The sequence below is a fragment of the Pelobates fuscus genome, chromosome 3, assembly GCF_036172605.1.
Source record: "Pelobates fuscus isolate aPelFus1 chromosome 3, aPelFus1.pri, whole genome shotgun sequence".
In the NCBI taxonomy this organism is placed as follows: Eukaryota; Metazoa; Chordata; class Amphibia; order Anura; family Pelobatidae; genus Pelobates; species Pelobates fuscus.
In genome coordinates this window covers 265,351,603-265,366,179 of record NC_086319.1, presented here as the reverse complement: position 1 = coordinate 265,366,179, position 14,577 = coordinate 265,351,603, and positions in this window count along the sequence as shown.

Below are 14,577 nucleotides of genomic sequence, written 5' to 3'. Positions count from 1 at the left end.
TCGTAGCATCACCTGAAGCATAACCCACTGCAGGTGAACCTGCAAAGGCACAAGCCTAGACAGGGATAGATAGGGAGTTATGTACTAAAAGTATTGTGTCCTGAATCTAGAGTATCTCTATTGACCCAGTATTTTCCTACCTCTGCTCTACATCTGACTTCACCTGTCACTCTTTTCCTCTTTTAGACAATCACCTTATTTCCTATAATTTTCAATATATCAACTAAACCCATTTCTCCTCCACCTCACCTCTGCAACTGTAGAAATCTGTACACTGTGGATCCCCTCCAAATTTCCAAAATTACTCAACAGCTCCTCCCTCACACTCCTTCCATAACCTGCCCTGATAACAGCCCATTATAACAACACTCTATCCTCTGTACTAGACAGACACACTTGCTCCTCCACAACTGCGCAAATCCCCACCCTGTAGTTACAGCCCCAGGACTCACAGCAAACGTGCTACTTGCAAAAATGCTCCCATACTGCTGAGTGTGTCTGGATAAATTCCCGCTCTGATGCTGATTTAATCCACTCCAAATTCATTCTTGTTTATATATTTCTGCCCTCCACGTAGCCAACCATCAATGGCTTGGTTTTCTGCCTTCAGCTCTCTACTTTATTCACCTGCAGCACCACAATCATCTGACTTCAGTTCCCAAGACTTTGCAGACTACTTCTTAAAAAAAAACCTCTTATTATAAAAAGTAACATTCCAACAAAAACGTACAACATTCTTGCTCCACCCCAGGTCACCACCACTTCCACTCTCTGCTTCTTCCCCCCAGTCACCAAAGATTAAGTTTCTTCTCTACTGTCTTCTTTACGCCTCACTACCTGCCCACTCAACCCTATTTTGTCCCATTTAATACCTTCTCTGTCTTCCACCCTCACACCTGCTCTCACTCACATCTTCAACCTATCCTTTCTACCGGTTCATTCCCATCCCCCTTCAAACACGCATAGGTCACTCCCATACTCAATAAGCCCTCCCTTGACCCTAATTCTCCTGCAAACTACCACCCATTTCACTGCTTCCCCTATCATCAAATTTACTGGAAAAACTAGTTAACAACCGCCTAACCCACTTCCTGTCTTCCCCTGCCTGACTACCTGCAGTCTGCAGTCTGGCTTCCATCCCCAACAATCAACAGAAGCTGCCCTCAGTTACTAACAACCTTTCTGCTAAAAATAATGACCACTACTCTATACTTATTATTATTATTATTATTATTTATAAATAAAAAGTCCACCTGTACAATAGGTGGACTAACTGGCAGGTATTTGCAGCTGGATGCTCAAGAACAGAAGGTATTCAGGACCCTGCTGAAATGAGCTTACATACTAGAGCAGGGCTGCTCAACAGGTAGATTCCCCAGATGTTGTGGAACTACAACTCCCCTGATGCTTTGCATGCCTTTAGAATGCATTTAGAATGACAAAGCATCATGGGAGTTGTAGTCCTACAACCAATGGGGATCTAACTGTTGGGCAGCCCTGTTCTAAAGGGAGATAGGTATAGTGGCACAAGAGGTAAGAGTGGGATGTATTTTATGTACGGAAAAAAGTAGAGTACTAGAATCGTTTACAGTGATGGGTTAGTTTACTGGATAACAGTTGCAGGAAAGGAAGCAGGGTGGGTAACCAACGTGTGAGGAGAGAAAGCTTTTAACAGTTTAATTGATATGTTTACCAAAAGAAGTGCATTTTTAATGATCTTTTGAAGGAACGGAGACTGCGTGAGACTCTAACAGCGCAGCCCTACAAAAGTCTTGAAGGTGGGAGTCAGAGTTGCGAGTACGAACAAAGAACTGCTGGTAACTCCTCCTCTTCCATGCCTCTATCAGTTGGAGTATTTTAAGGCTCTTTCCTAGGTCCTTTACTCTTCTCCATTTATACCTCTTCACTGGGAAAACTTATCAACAGCAATGGCTTTAAATATCACCTTATGTGATGACACTCAGATATACCTCTCCACCCCCAGGTCTTTCTATGTCCTATCTAATATCAGTGACTGATTATCTGGCATTGCTTCCTGGATGGCTTCCCGCCACCTAAAGATCAATATGGGAATCTTCTAATTCCCCCCCTCTAGCTCTACTACAATTTCTGACTTTTCTACCTCTTTTGACGATATCACCATTTCCCCATAACCCCAAGTCTGCTGCCTTGGAATTACACTTCATTCCAATCTTTCCTTCACCCCCCACATCCAATTTGTTTGTTCATCCTGCTGCAACCACCTACGCAATATTTACAAAATATTTCCTTTTCTCAGGGCTGATACCAGTAAGCAACTCATCCACTCCTTTGTTATTTCTTGTCTCTGCCACTGCAATAAACTACTAACTGGCTTTTCTCTCTCCTGACTCTCCCTTCTTCAGTCCATGTGGCGGTATACCCTCTTGAAGATGGGTTATTACCGCCTAGGGTCGCCCATTACAGTTGTGATTAGCTCCAGAGTGATTATAGCCATTTGCCAGTAATTATAGTCGCATGCTGAAGAATGATCACGGTACCACCCAAACACTAGTTGAGACTTAGTGAAGAACTGTTTTATTATGGCCTGATGGCCCACTTATATACAATTCCTGTGTACAGTAAACACGCCCAAAAACACACCCACAATATGCCCTTAAAGTATAGTGTCAGCATAAAATCATATAAACATCAAAAATATACATAAAACATATACAACGTGCCATGCCCTACATGCCTGTTTTTCAGGGCCCCCACCCGCCGCACAGGGGTGGGGGCCGGAGAGGGGGAAGACAGTATGTCCCCCCCTCATTATCTTTATAGCCCCCACCCGCCGCCCAGGGATGGGGGCCGGGGGGGGGGAAGGAGAGTAGGTCTCTCCCCCCCCCTTCAGTCACTATTGTGGTCAGAAAGAGTCCCTGTGGGTTTTAAAATTTGCCTGCCTATTGAAGTCTATGGCGGTTCGCCCGGTTCGTGAACATTTGCGGAAATTCGCGAACCGAAAATTTTATGTTTGCGACATCACTAGTCCACATTTCTTTTTCCTTTTTCTCCTATATTTCTGGAGGGAAAAGACCATCATCTATACTTACAAGTGGGCACTACACTATAATATCCTAAGCCCATATCCGCAGAGCTGCTTATGTTTCCACCCCCTTTTTTTCTTCCTTTTTCTCTCTGCTTTTATATATATTTTTTAAGGACACTTTAGGCGCTGCACCACTCCTTTTACTTTCAAAAAAATAAATATGCCATTGCCATATCTCAAAGAGTTAAGCGAGTTCCCTTTATTCAAGCAGAGATTCAAAAAGAACATAATTTGATGACAGCAAGTTGGAACGCCCTGCCCATTTACCCTGAGACAATGACATATGTTTGATTCTCTTCCTGTAAAATGATGCCAACATTAAAGTAAAAACTGTGCAGGAATTGCAAAGAACTAAAATGAGGTGAGGTGGCAAGTAATATGCAGATTGCATGATGCTGATGATAAGAAGAATTGCATAAAAAGGTGGAATGGAGAGATACTATGAAAAAGGAACCGTAACGAGATGGAATAAAATGGAGACGTGGGCACATCAGCATGAAAAAAACAAATGTGGGATGGCATAAAAATGAAAAGAGGGTAGGGAGAAGGTATAAGAAAAGGACAATAGAGACTAGAGATATGATATGAAAGGGAGGTGGTGTGAAAGGAAAGAATAATTAAAGGGTATGGAGATGGAGTTATAATGTCAGGAGGGTTAGGTGATAGCACGATAGAGACGGGAGTGTGAGGGACAGTGAAAAGGGGTATGAAAGAGAACAAACTAATACAAAAAGGCCCCCTAAAGCTAGTATCCAAAGTAAGGGAAGGTGGGAGTCAAAAAGAAATGAAGGAAGAAATGGATAAGGAAGGGGTGCATGAAGATGGCATGGCAGTGGAGATGAATGTTGTGGGAGTGCGGGGGGTGGCATGATAATGACTGGGAACAGCAGGTACCACAACATTATGCAGTGATTATTCAGTCTTATGCTATAGTGAACTGGTACATGTATTTAATTCAATATAAATAGAAAGAACATGCAAAATACAGCCTGACAGGAATAACTTTTATGTGCGGCCCAAGGGAAATAAATTATGGAAAGTAATTCTTAAGGAATCCCTTGACAATTAATGTATTTCTCTCTGATACTATATGAATGATAAGTATTGCCTGGCAGCACTTTTCATTTGATGCCCAACAGTGTGTAGAAGCAAACTGTGTCCGGCAGAGTATCACCGAAGTGAGAACCGTACATATGTGGAGCATGGAACTACCTCTTAACTTAAATCAGCAACATTCTTTGTACATGTTCTGTATCACTAAGATACATTCACTATTATCTGTCTCTGAATGGCTTTTATAGATGTGTGTAGTTAACTAAATAGCTATCTGTCACTGAGGGACAAACAGTTGCCAAACCCTGGATGCACAGCTATATGTCACTAAATGACACCCAGATGCAGTTATTTGTGTAGAAACACAAATTTACCTTTTAGAAAGAACAATGTTACTGAAGTAAACATACCTGTCAGACACATAGGAAACATAGAGCTATCTGTCAATGAAATGCACACATGCCTTTAGTGAGGCACCGCTAGCTGTTACACATCTCCTAAAAGGCAACGATTTCTCAGCTACGTCTTCTGCACAATTAGATCTGAAGATGAATCATTAGAAATAATAATTAGCAGTAACGAGTGTTATATAACTGGAAAGTCAACCCTCCCCCATACACCAATATATAAATATATATTGTAAACACAGCAATGTCTGCTATTCCTGTACTAGGTCTACACACAAACAGCTAGCACAACTTATTATGTGAATACACAGTTAAATCTAATATTCCTGTACTTAGATAGCTAACTCAGTGCACATAACGCTCATTATCCTAAGCATACACATTTACCATTCATGCACACCCTCATGCAATTCTAATCAATCCTGTACGCACTCACACAATAGCTTCATGCATTACCTCCGCTAATCAAATATAATCAAATATACAGGAAGCTACCTCCACTAATGCAGTAGACGCCCAACTTCCTTTACTAATTCTGCATACACACATCTACTACTATATTGTTTTTGTGCTACCCTAGGCACAGGGGAGGGCTGGCAGCCTTAGGCCTGGGGGGCAAAACCAGTCAAGTGGCCCATTGCGCCACCAAATCAGTTCACCATCCATGCCCACCTTTTTCTGGTTTTATAACGGATATTGATGTTATGCTAATCAGTAGCTCTATGCCATACCCGCTCCTTCACGGCTCTGACTTTCAATGTTGTCAGAGCGCAGGCTGAGAATCTCTGAGCCTGTGCTCTGACTCACTAACTGAGCGCCGGAACCACGAGGGAGAGGATATGATCTGACTGCACCTACTGCTGGTGCGCACCAGTGGACCACCAGTGAATCGTTTAAATTAAATATGCTGGTGTACCCAACTTGTGAGCTGTGTTGGCCGCCGGGCGCCTCTGTTGTCATGGCACCCTGCGTGACCGCACAGCTTGCCCACCCCAACGGCTGGCCCTGCTGACACACACTGATGTTACTACTTAGACATCCCTCAATATTAATACAGAGATGAGAGTAAACACCAATAAACTGTGGAAACAGAGCTGATCCCCCCAAATTTATAAAGGTTTGCTTAGAGGATTTATTCAAGATTAAATCATGCCTCCTCCTCTCTCCCCCATGCGCTGCTCTGTAGGCTGGGAGGAAGTGAAGAGTAATCACAGTCTCCCAGCACAACGCCACCTGTGGCTGCATGGGGAACAGCTGTTTAATGTAATGCTTGCAGGACGGCCAGCTGCCGCAGAACCTCTTTGTTTCCGTCTCTGCAAAGGGCTCCAGGCACTGCTTGTTGTGAGTGTGAGCCACTGTAAATTAGGGGCAGAGGGCACTTGCACTGCGGTCAAGACGGGTCTGGGCAGGAGGAGAGTGCAGTGCAATCAGTGCACTCCCCTCCTGTGGGTCACCAGTAGATCAGAGCCGGTGCAATGATTTTTGCCGCCCTAGACAAAATATAAATTTGCCGCCCCCCCCCCCCATGTGACATCACAATGCCCCACCCATATGATCTGCCATATGAACTAACGCCAGTGCTGCACACAGTGTGTGTTTACATTAAAAAGCCTGCAGGGACCAGCTATAGACACCAGAACCACTTCATTAAGCTATAGTGTCCCTTTAATGTGAGGTAAATTATAGATTAGTGTCACTAATAATATACTAGATTGCCTACTTACAATTAGATGAGGATGATGATGGGCTGCAGTTTGGCTCCACTGGTCTGGTGTAGAACAGGACCTCTGGAGGCTGTTTGAAACTGTGGTCACAAAATTCAACGTTCTGGGAGAATTGGAAGCAGCTCCATTTTGGGGGGGCCTCTTACACAGCTCAAGGTCTGGGCCCCAGTGCCTGACGGTGAGTATGCCCATAAGGCCCACTCATAAGTCCACTTATATGTTCCACCCACCCATGAGCTCGCTCACAGGGAGTGGAGTGTGTAGGGGATGTGTTATGTGTTATCTAATATGTGTGCTTATGGTATGTAGTGTATAGGGATACCAGTTTGTGCAGGTGATGCAGTGTGTTTGTGTGTAGTGGAAGCAGTGTGTATTTGTGTATAAGGGATGTATTATGTGTTTCTGGTTATGTGTGAGGGATGCATTGTGTGAATCTGTGTTTGTATGCATAAGGGATGCAAGGTGTGTGTCTGTATGTGTGTGCATTGAGTGTAAGAGATGCATTGTGTTTCTGTGTGTATGTGAGAAAAACAGTGTGTGTGTTTGCATGTGTGTGTAAGGGTTTGCATTGTATGTTTCTGTGTATGTGTGCAAATGATGCATTGTCTTTGTGTGTAAGGGTTGCATTGTGTGTGTGTGTAATGGATGCATTGTGTGTTTCTCTGTGTGTAAGGGAAGCATGTTCTGTTTCTGTGTATGTATAGGGATTCATTGTGTGTTTCTGTGTATGTATAGGGATGCATTGTGTGTGTCTGTGTATGTATAGGGATGCATTGTGTGTGTGTGTGTGTGCACGTAGTGTTAAAGAGCTCCCTGTCTTGCCCCCTGTCCTATAGAGCTGTCCCTTAGAGCTCTCCCCTGCCCCTTAGTGGTCTCTCCTCTCCCCCACCCTCCCCTAGCGGTCTCTTCTCACACTCACCCACCCTCCCTGTGCTCTTCTCATCCCCCCTCCACCCTCCCTGTGTTCTTCTCACTCCTCCCTCTGTGTGTTCTCACCCCCCTGTGTTCTTCTTACCCCCTCCTCCCTGTGTTCTTCTTACTCCCCCCTTGTTCTTCTTACCCCCTTCTTCGTATTACTCCCTCTTCTTCTTACCCCCTTCTTCTTCTTAACCCTCCTTCTTCTTCTTGCCCCTTCCTTCTTCTTCTTACCCCATTCTTCTTCTTACCCCCTTCTTCTTCTTACCCCCTTCTTCTTCTTACCCTCCCTTCTTCTTCTTACCCCCCCTTCTTCTTCTTACCCCCTTCTTCTTACTACCCCCTCTTCTTCTTACTACCCCCTCTTCTTCTTACTCCCCCTTCTTCTTCTTACCCCCTTCTTCTAATTACTCCCCACTCTTGTTCTTACTCCCCCCTTCTTCTTCTTACCCCCCTCTTATTATCCCCCCTCCCCTCTTCTTACTCCCTCTCTTCCCTCTTCTTACTCCCTCTCTTCCCTCTTCTTACTCCCCCCTCCCCTCTTACTCCCCCCTCTTCTTACTCCCCCTCCCATCTTCTTACTCCCCCCTCTTCTTACTCTCCCCTCTCCCCTCTTATAACTCTCCCCCTTCCCTCTTCTTACGCTCCCCCCTCCCCTCTTCTTACTCTCTCCCCCCTCCCCTCTTCTTACTCTCTCCACCCTCCCCTCTTCTTACTCTCCCCCTCCCCTCTTCTTACTCTCCCCCCTCCCCTCTTCTTACTCTCCCCCCTCCCCTCCCTCTTCTTACTCTCCCCCCACCCCCTCTTCTTACTCTACCCCCCCTCCCCTCTTCTTACTCTCCCCCCTCCCCTCTTCTTACTCTCCCCCCTCCCCTCTTCTTACTCTCCCCCCTCCCCTCTTCTTACTCTCCCCCCCTCCCCTCTTCTTACTCTCTCCCCCCTCCCCTCTTCTTACTCTCCCCCTCCCCTCTTCTTACTCTCCCCCCCTCCCCTCTTCTTACTCTCCCTCCCTCCCCTCCCCTCTTCTTACTCTCTCCCCCCTCCCCTCTTCTTACTCTCCCCCCTCCCCTCTTCTTACTCTCCCCCCTCCCCTCTTCTTACTCTCCCCCCCTCCCCTCCCTCTTCTTACTCTCTCCCCCCTCCCCTCTTCTTACTATCTCCCCCTCCCCTCTTCTTACTCTCCCCCCTCCCCTCCCCTCCCCTCTTCTTACTCTCCCCCCCTCCGCTCTTCTTACTCTCCCCCTCCCCTCATCTTAATCTCCCCCCTCCCCTCTTCTTTCTCTCCCCCCTCCCCTCACTTCCCCCCCTCCCCTCTTCTTACTTCCCCCCCTCCCCTCTTCTTACTTCCCCCCTCCCCTCTTCTTACTTCCCCACCTCCCCTCTTCTTACTTCCCCCCCTCCCCTCTTCTTACTTCCCCCCCCTCCCCTCTTCTTACTTCCCCCCCTCCCCTCTTTTTACTTCCCCTCTCCCCTCTTCTTACTTCCCCCCCCTTCTTCTTACCCCCTCCCCTGTAGGTGGCCGAGCTGCACTCCGTCCGCGGTGCCCGGCCGGAGTGATAGGAAGGTGCTCAGTGTGCACCTTCCTGTCAGTCCGGCCGGGTACAGGAAACAGAAACTCCTGTTCCGCGTGGAACAGGAGTTTCTGTTTCCTGTACCCGGCCGGACTGACAGGAAGTGCACACTCAGTGTGCACCTTCCTATCACTCCGGCCGGGACCGCGGACGGAGTGCAGCTCGGCCACCTACAGGGGAGGGGAGGGAGGGAAAAGCTGCTGCAGCCGTCTGAGCGCTCTTTACAGAGCGCTCGGCAGCTGCAGCATTTAAAGGGCCGGCCCGCCGCGGCCGGTCCTAAAGGAATTTCGGGCGGCCTGGGGGGCAATTGCCTCCCTGCCCCCCGGCCCAGCCCGCCCCTGCCTAGGCATGACTAAAGTTGAGCACCCAGACAATCTAAATTTGCCCCACCCCTTCCTGTCAAGGCTGCTCCTCTTCCTGTTTAAGACCCACCCTTTCCTCCGTTTGTGTGTGTGGAGTGTATGCAGAGTGTGTATATATAATGGATGCTAACAGTTTGTATAGTGGATGCAGAGTGCATGTGTAGTGGATGCGGTGTGTGTAAAGGGTATGTAGTCTTTGTGTAATGGATACAGTTTGTACAGTGGATGCCAAGTATGTGTTTTGTGTAGTGGATGCAGTGTGTATAGTGAATGCAGAGTGTGTGTGTAGCGGATGGTGTGTGTATAGTGAATGCAGAATGTGTGTTTATGTAGTGGATGCAGTGTGTATTGGGGATCTAAATAAAGGCATTAAAATGCCTATTTAAAAAGCTGCTTGCAGCATTAACGTCCAGCGCTACAAGCAGCTCATCAAAAAGTCTGGGGCCTCTAAACATGGCTGCAGCAGACAATGAAGAGCTCTAGGTATCTGTTGATACGTGGGACTCTCTGTTGTTAGCAATGATTTAACAATCTACTGTGGGCATTGGCTATGAGTCTGTCAGGGTTTTCTAATTGAGCCTCCTATAACCAAACACAAAACCTGGAAGTACCATCCTTTATGGGGACTAGCACAACTGGGAGCCCAATGGAGTCCTGAAAGGAAACCTGTATTCTTTACACTATAGATCCCTCTGCCCCCTTCCCCAGCACTGAAAAAAAAATAACCTTTCTGTACCCATCCGGTTTCAAAACCGATCTCCTCTGGTACTGAGTTGGAGCCTCACGTCATGCGAAGAAGGGGGGCTTATGTGCGGCAAGTGCATTAGGCCTTTCACAGAGAAAGCATTGCTTCAATGCTTTCCTATGGGGATTTAACTGGTGCTGAATGTCCTTTCAAATAGTTTTTATTGAGTTTTAAAATACATAAATTACAGAAATGATAAAAAACTATTAATATACATTAGAATATGGGGGAAATAACAATAAAAATATATGCATCCATAATACTCTCATGATGCAAATTAAAACATTTTTTATTACAGTTTTTAGTCTAAAAAACTATTCACATCTTTAAATTTTAGAAGACTTCTTTAATGGATGGGATATTTGTAGATTTCCAATATTTTGGTATTAAGGAGTTGGTGTCATGGTTTTGAACAGGTCAGATAGGAGACTTTATTGGTGATTTTGGACATAAAGAAACAGGAAAACCTATAAATGAAATTATAGGAAAGAGAGAGATAGAGAAAACAGAAATAAAAGGATTTAGGCAATATGCCTTAAATAGAAACAGGAATATAACAGGAATGTAAGTAAATAATAAGAAAACCTATAGATAAAAGTATAGGTTAAAATAGAAGGACAAATAAACAGAACAGAATAGAATAGAACAATAATGTTGCAGAATTACAGGAAAAGGAGAACTTTAGTTAGTAGGCCCCTATTTGAAGGAGAATTGCTCAAGCAGGAAAATAACACCATGTAATATTACTTTTAAGGCAAAGTCCAGAGTGGTGTTATACAGGCTGGTATAGAGCAGAGAGGTTGTATGGATTAAGCAGGTATCAATCAGGATGGCAGGATAAAGCTGGATAATTGTGAAGTTCAGGTAGGTATTGTGCAGATTGGAAGTCAAGCAGGAATGCTGAGTTGTTCTTGTTGGTATGGAGCAGGTTAGTAAGTTAAGCAGGAATGCTGAGTTGTTCAGGTAAGTCTGGAGCAGGTTGGTATGGAGCCAGTTTGAAGTCAAGTCCACAGGTTAGTTTACAAGAGCCAGGATCTGAAGTGTTTCAGGCAAATCAACAACTTCAATGTAAAGGCCATGGGGTGAGTTGGGTGTAGCCTTTTGTAGGATCTTAATTAGTCCAGGCAGGTGAGGTTGATGCAGGTATGTTCCACTAGTGGTGGAACATAATCAGTGTAGGAACTTTGTTTGACCAAACTTCTGTAATAAAAGGGAATCATGACATGTCACACATGTCATGTGTCCTTAAGGGGTTAAAGAAACACAATACGTAAACGGAACAAAAGTCTTGCTTGTCAGGATAGGATCCAGACATTTGGCTGCAATTAATACATGCTTTAATATAATTGATTTGTTTTTGGGTAAATTTGGGGGAGATTTCTAAATAAACCCATTTCCGGAGGTTAGGATTATAATTGAATCTGTAATTATTTTATAAATCAAATCCCAATATTGTTTTATTAAAGGGCATGTCCAAAAAATATGGCTTAAAGACCCCACTTGTCCACAATGCCTCCAACATTTGTTTGAATTTAATAATTTGAAATTGTGTCATTTTGAAGGGTTAGGTACCATCTGAATAATAATTTATAATGGGTTTCATAATGAGAGACGCACTGTGTAGTATTTTTCAATGATAAAATAAAACCATTCCAATCATCCAGATCTAAGGCCAGGCCTAAGTCCCGCTCCCAATGTAAAATGAAGTCTAATTTCTCATTTTTGTTGTTTTCAAAAGTCGGGTAAAAAATAGATATGGTATGTTTCCTTCCTGGATTCGAAAAATATATTTTTTTCTCTAGGTGAGCATAATATTGATCTCTTATTCAGATCGAGGTTGGAAACATCAAAATTTAAACTAATCCAATCAATCAATTTTTTGTGAATTGGGGCACCCGAATCATCTAAATTATTACTTTCTTTTAATTGTTTAAAGGGTAGGAATTTGTTATTTTTTTTATAGGATTATCAATATGTTTGAACCAATATGCAGAGTCAAAATTGGGTATATCTCTGGTTAAAATTGGAGGGAGTTGCTCTTGATAAATTTGTATTTGGTCTGATCAATTTTAAAATAAATTACATGCTTTAATAGTTGCTTTTGTGGTTGGAAATAATGAATATAGTTTAGGCCTAAAATTTGTGGGAATCCATAGAAGAGTGGGTAAATGTTTGTTGGTTCCATTTCCAACAATTTGGGTTTATGTGAGTCCAAATTGAATTTAAGGGCCACTGCTGCATTTGTAGCATGGTAGTTTGTAAAATTACTAATTTAATTCTACTCGGTTTATAATTCCAAATAAATCCCAAATAAAGTGTTGAATGTATCATTTTAAAAATTATATGTGGATTTTGAGAGTGATGGCTCTAATGAAACATAGTATTTTTGGGAGGACATTAATCTTAATCGAGTTCATTTTGCATCAACAAGAGATTTCGAGATCACACCAATTTTCGATGTCTTTTTTTTTTTGGCCAAATTTTTCCTCAAGTTGCAATCATGCATAGGTTCTTTCATAAGTTTATGCCTAAGTATAAAATATAAGAATCTCTCCAATCAAAATAATTAATATTAATAATAAATAATTATATATTTCCCTTAAAATATTAACTAATCATCAATAGAGATGGATGAGTGTGAGGACGTCCAATGTCAGTTAGGCGACCAAAAGTCACCTAGCAAGCACTAAGTGCCTCTGATTGACAGCCACTAGAGGCAGTCTTAGTCCTGCAATGAAATCACTGCAGTGTCTCTAAAACTGCAATGATTTATATTGCAGGACTAAGGGGTACAGGGATACTGCACCAGGGCCGGACTGCCCACCGGGATACCACCGGGAGGGGCGGAGCCTGGACACCATACTGAGCAGACGTGTCTAACACGAGCTCCAACTGAGCGGGCAAAAACGGGGCAAAAAGCGGGGGCAACATGGCCCAAAGTTCATCACGGGTGCACCACCCATGTCGGGGGTGCCCCGCTGAATTGATAGACACTACCCCGAGGCCCGTCGGGGCAGGGAGCACGGAGATCCAGGCGTGGCCTACTGAGGCAGGGGAGAGGCGGCCGCTCTCCTCGGCACTGAGGCCCTCCAGAGGCTTGACTTCAGCCTGCCCCCCCCCCCTGGACTGGTGGGGGTGATCCCGGTCCACCAAGCGAAGACGACCCGAGGCGGGCCAAAGCAACACAGGCCAGCCCGTGGACAAAGCACGAGCACAGAGCTCCACTCAAGATGGCGGAAATCATGGGTGCTGAGAGCCCCACCGACGCTACACATGATGTCCTGGCGAAGATTGACAGACACTTTGAACTGTTTTGGCAGCGGCTAGAGTGCAGACTACTTCAGCCTGCCCCACCTCACAGTGATGACCTTACCAGGCAGAACCCACGACCAAATAGCCGGCCAGCAGCCCAACACCAGGACACCCGATCGACACCACGGAAGGCGCAGAAGCCCGACTGCCGCCGGGTCATCCTCGCATAAGGCGCAGGCGAATCAGTGAAAGGCAGTAACACAGGGGGAATCCCCGTGCAGCAACGCGGAGTTCAAGACGGAAACCCTGGCGCACACTACAGCACACCGGTCCTAACCAGCCGGGAAAGGGAATAATGCGCGGAGCATCTCGGAGCATGAGGCTTACGGGCAAGCAGAAGGCTTCCCAGATGGGTCTCACCTCACCTAAGAAGGGAGCGACACTGGACCGGGAGTGGAGACGGCGAGGCACAGGGCCCAAAGTGGCGGCAACACCAGGTCAGCCCAACAACGTCCCACACCCACAACACGAGGTGCCCCCTGAGCACACGCCGCGACCAAGACCAAGACTCACAAAGGCACCAGAGTGGGACTGTGGTATACCTCTTGCGGGGGTTGGCTGACCGGGACTCTTGACACTACAGATGAGTCAATCACTCCATGCCTCATATAATCTCTATATGCAAATGTTGAAGTATGTGTATGTGTGACTGTCTGTGTGTGTGTTTGACTGCCTGTGAGTGTGTGACTGTCTGTGTGTGTGTGACTGTTTGTGTGTGTGTGTGACTGTCTGTGTGTGTGTTTGACTGCCTGTGAGTGTGTGACTGTCTGTGTATGTGTGACTGTCTGTGTGTGTGTTTGACTGCCTGTGAGTGTGTGACTGCCTGTGAGTGTGTGACTGCCTGTGTATGTGTGACTGCCTGTGTATGTGTGACTGTCTGTGTATGTGTGACTGTCTGTGAGTGTGTGACTGTCTGTGTATGTGTGACTGTCTGTGTATGTGTGACTGTCTGTGTGTGTGTGACTGTCTGTGTGTGTTTGACTGCCTCTGAGTGTGTGTGACTGCCTGTGTGTGTGACTGTCTGCCTGTGTGTGTGACTGCCTGTGAGTGTGACTGTCTGTGTGTGACTGTGCTTATACTGCTCGGTGTATAGCGTTTGGGTGGTATAATCCCCAGCTAAGGATTCTTTTGGCGTGTTCTTTAACCCCTTAAGGACACATGACATGTGTGACATGTCATGATTCCCTTTTATTCCAGAAGTTTGGTCCTTAAGGGGTTAAGATGGTAAAATCAAAGAAGTCAGGTTAAGATAAAATAGATAACTAAAAAAGGAAAATGGCAACTAAAATATTTAGGGCCAAAATTCCTTTATTATAACAATAGTAAAATGTATAAAACAATCTCTAAATGCGTTTCGCCAACAAAAGGCTTCATCAAGTAGAGTATAATGAAACGTACGTGGCTTACTGTGCTCACTAAAA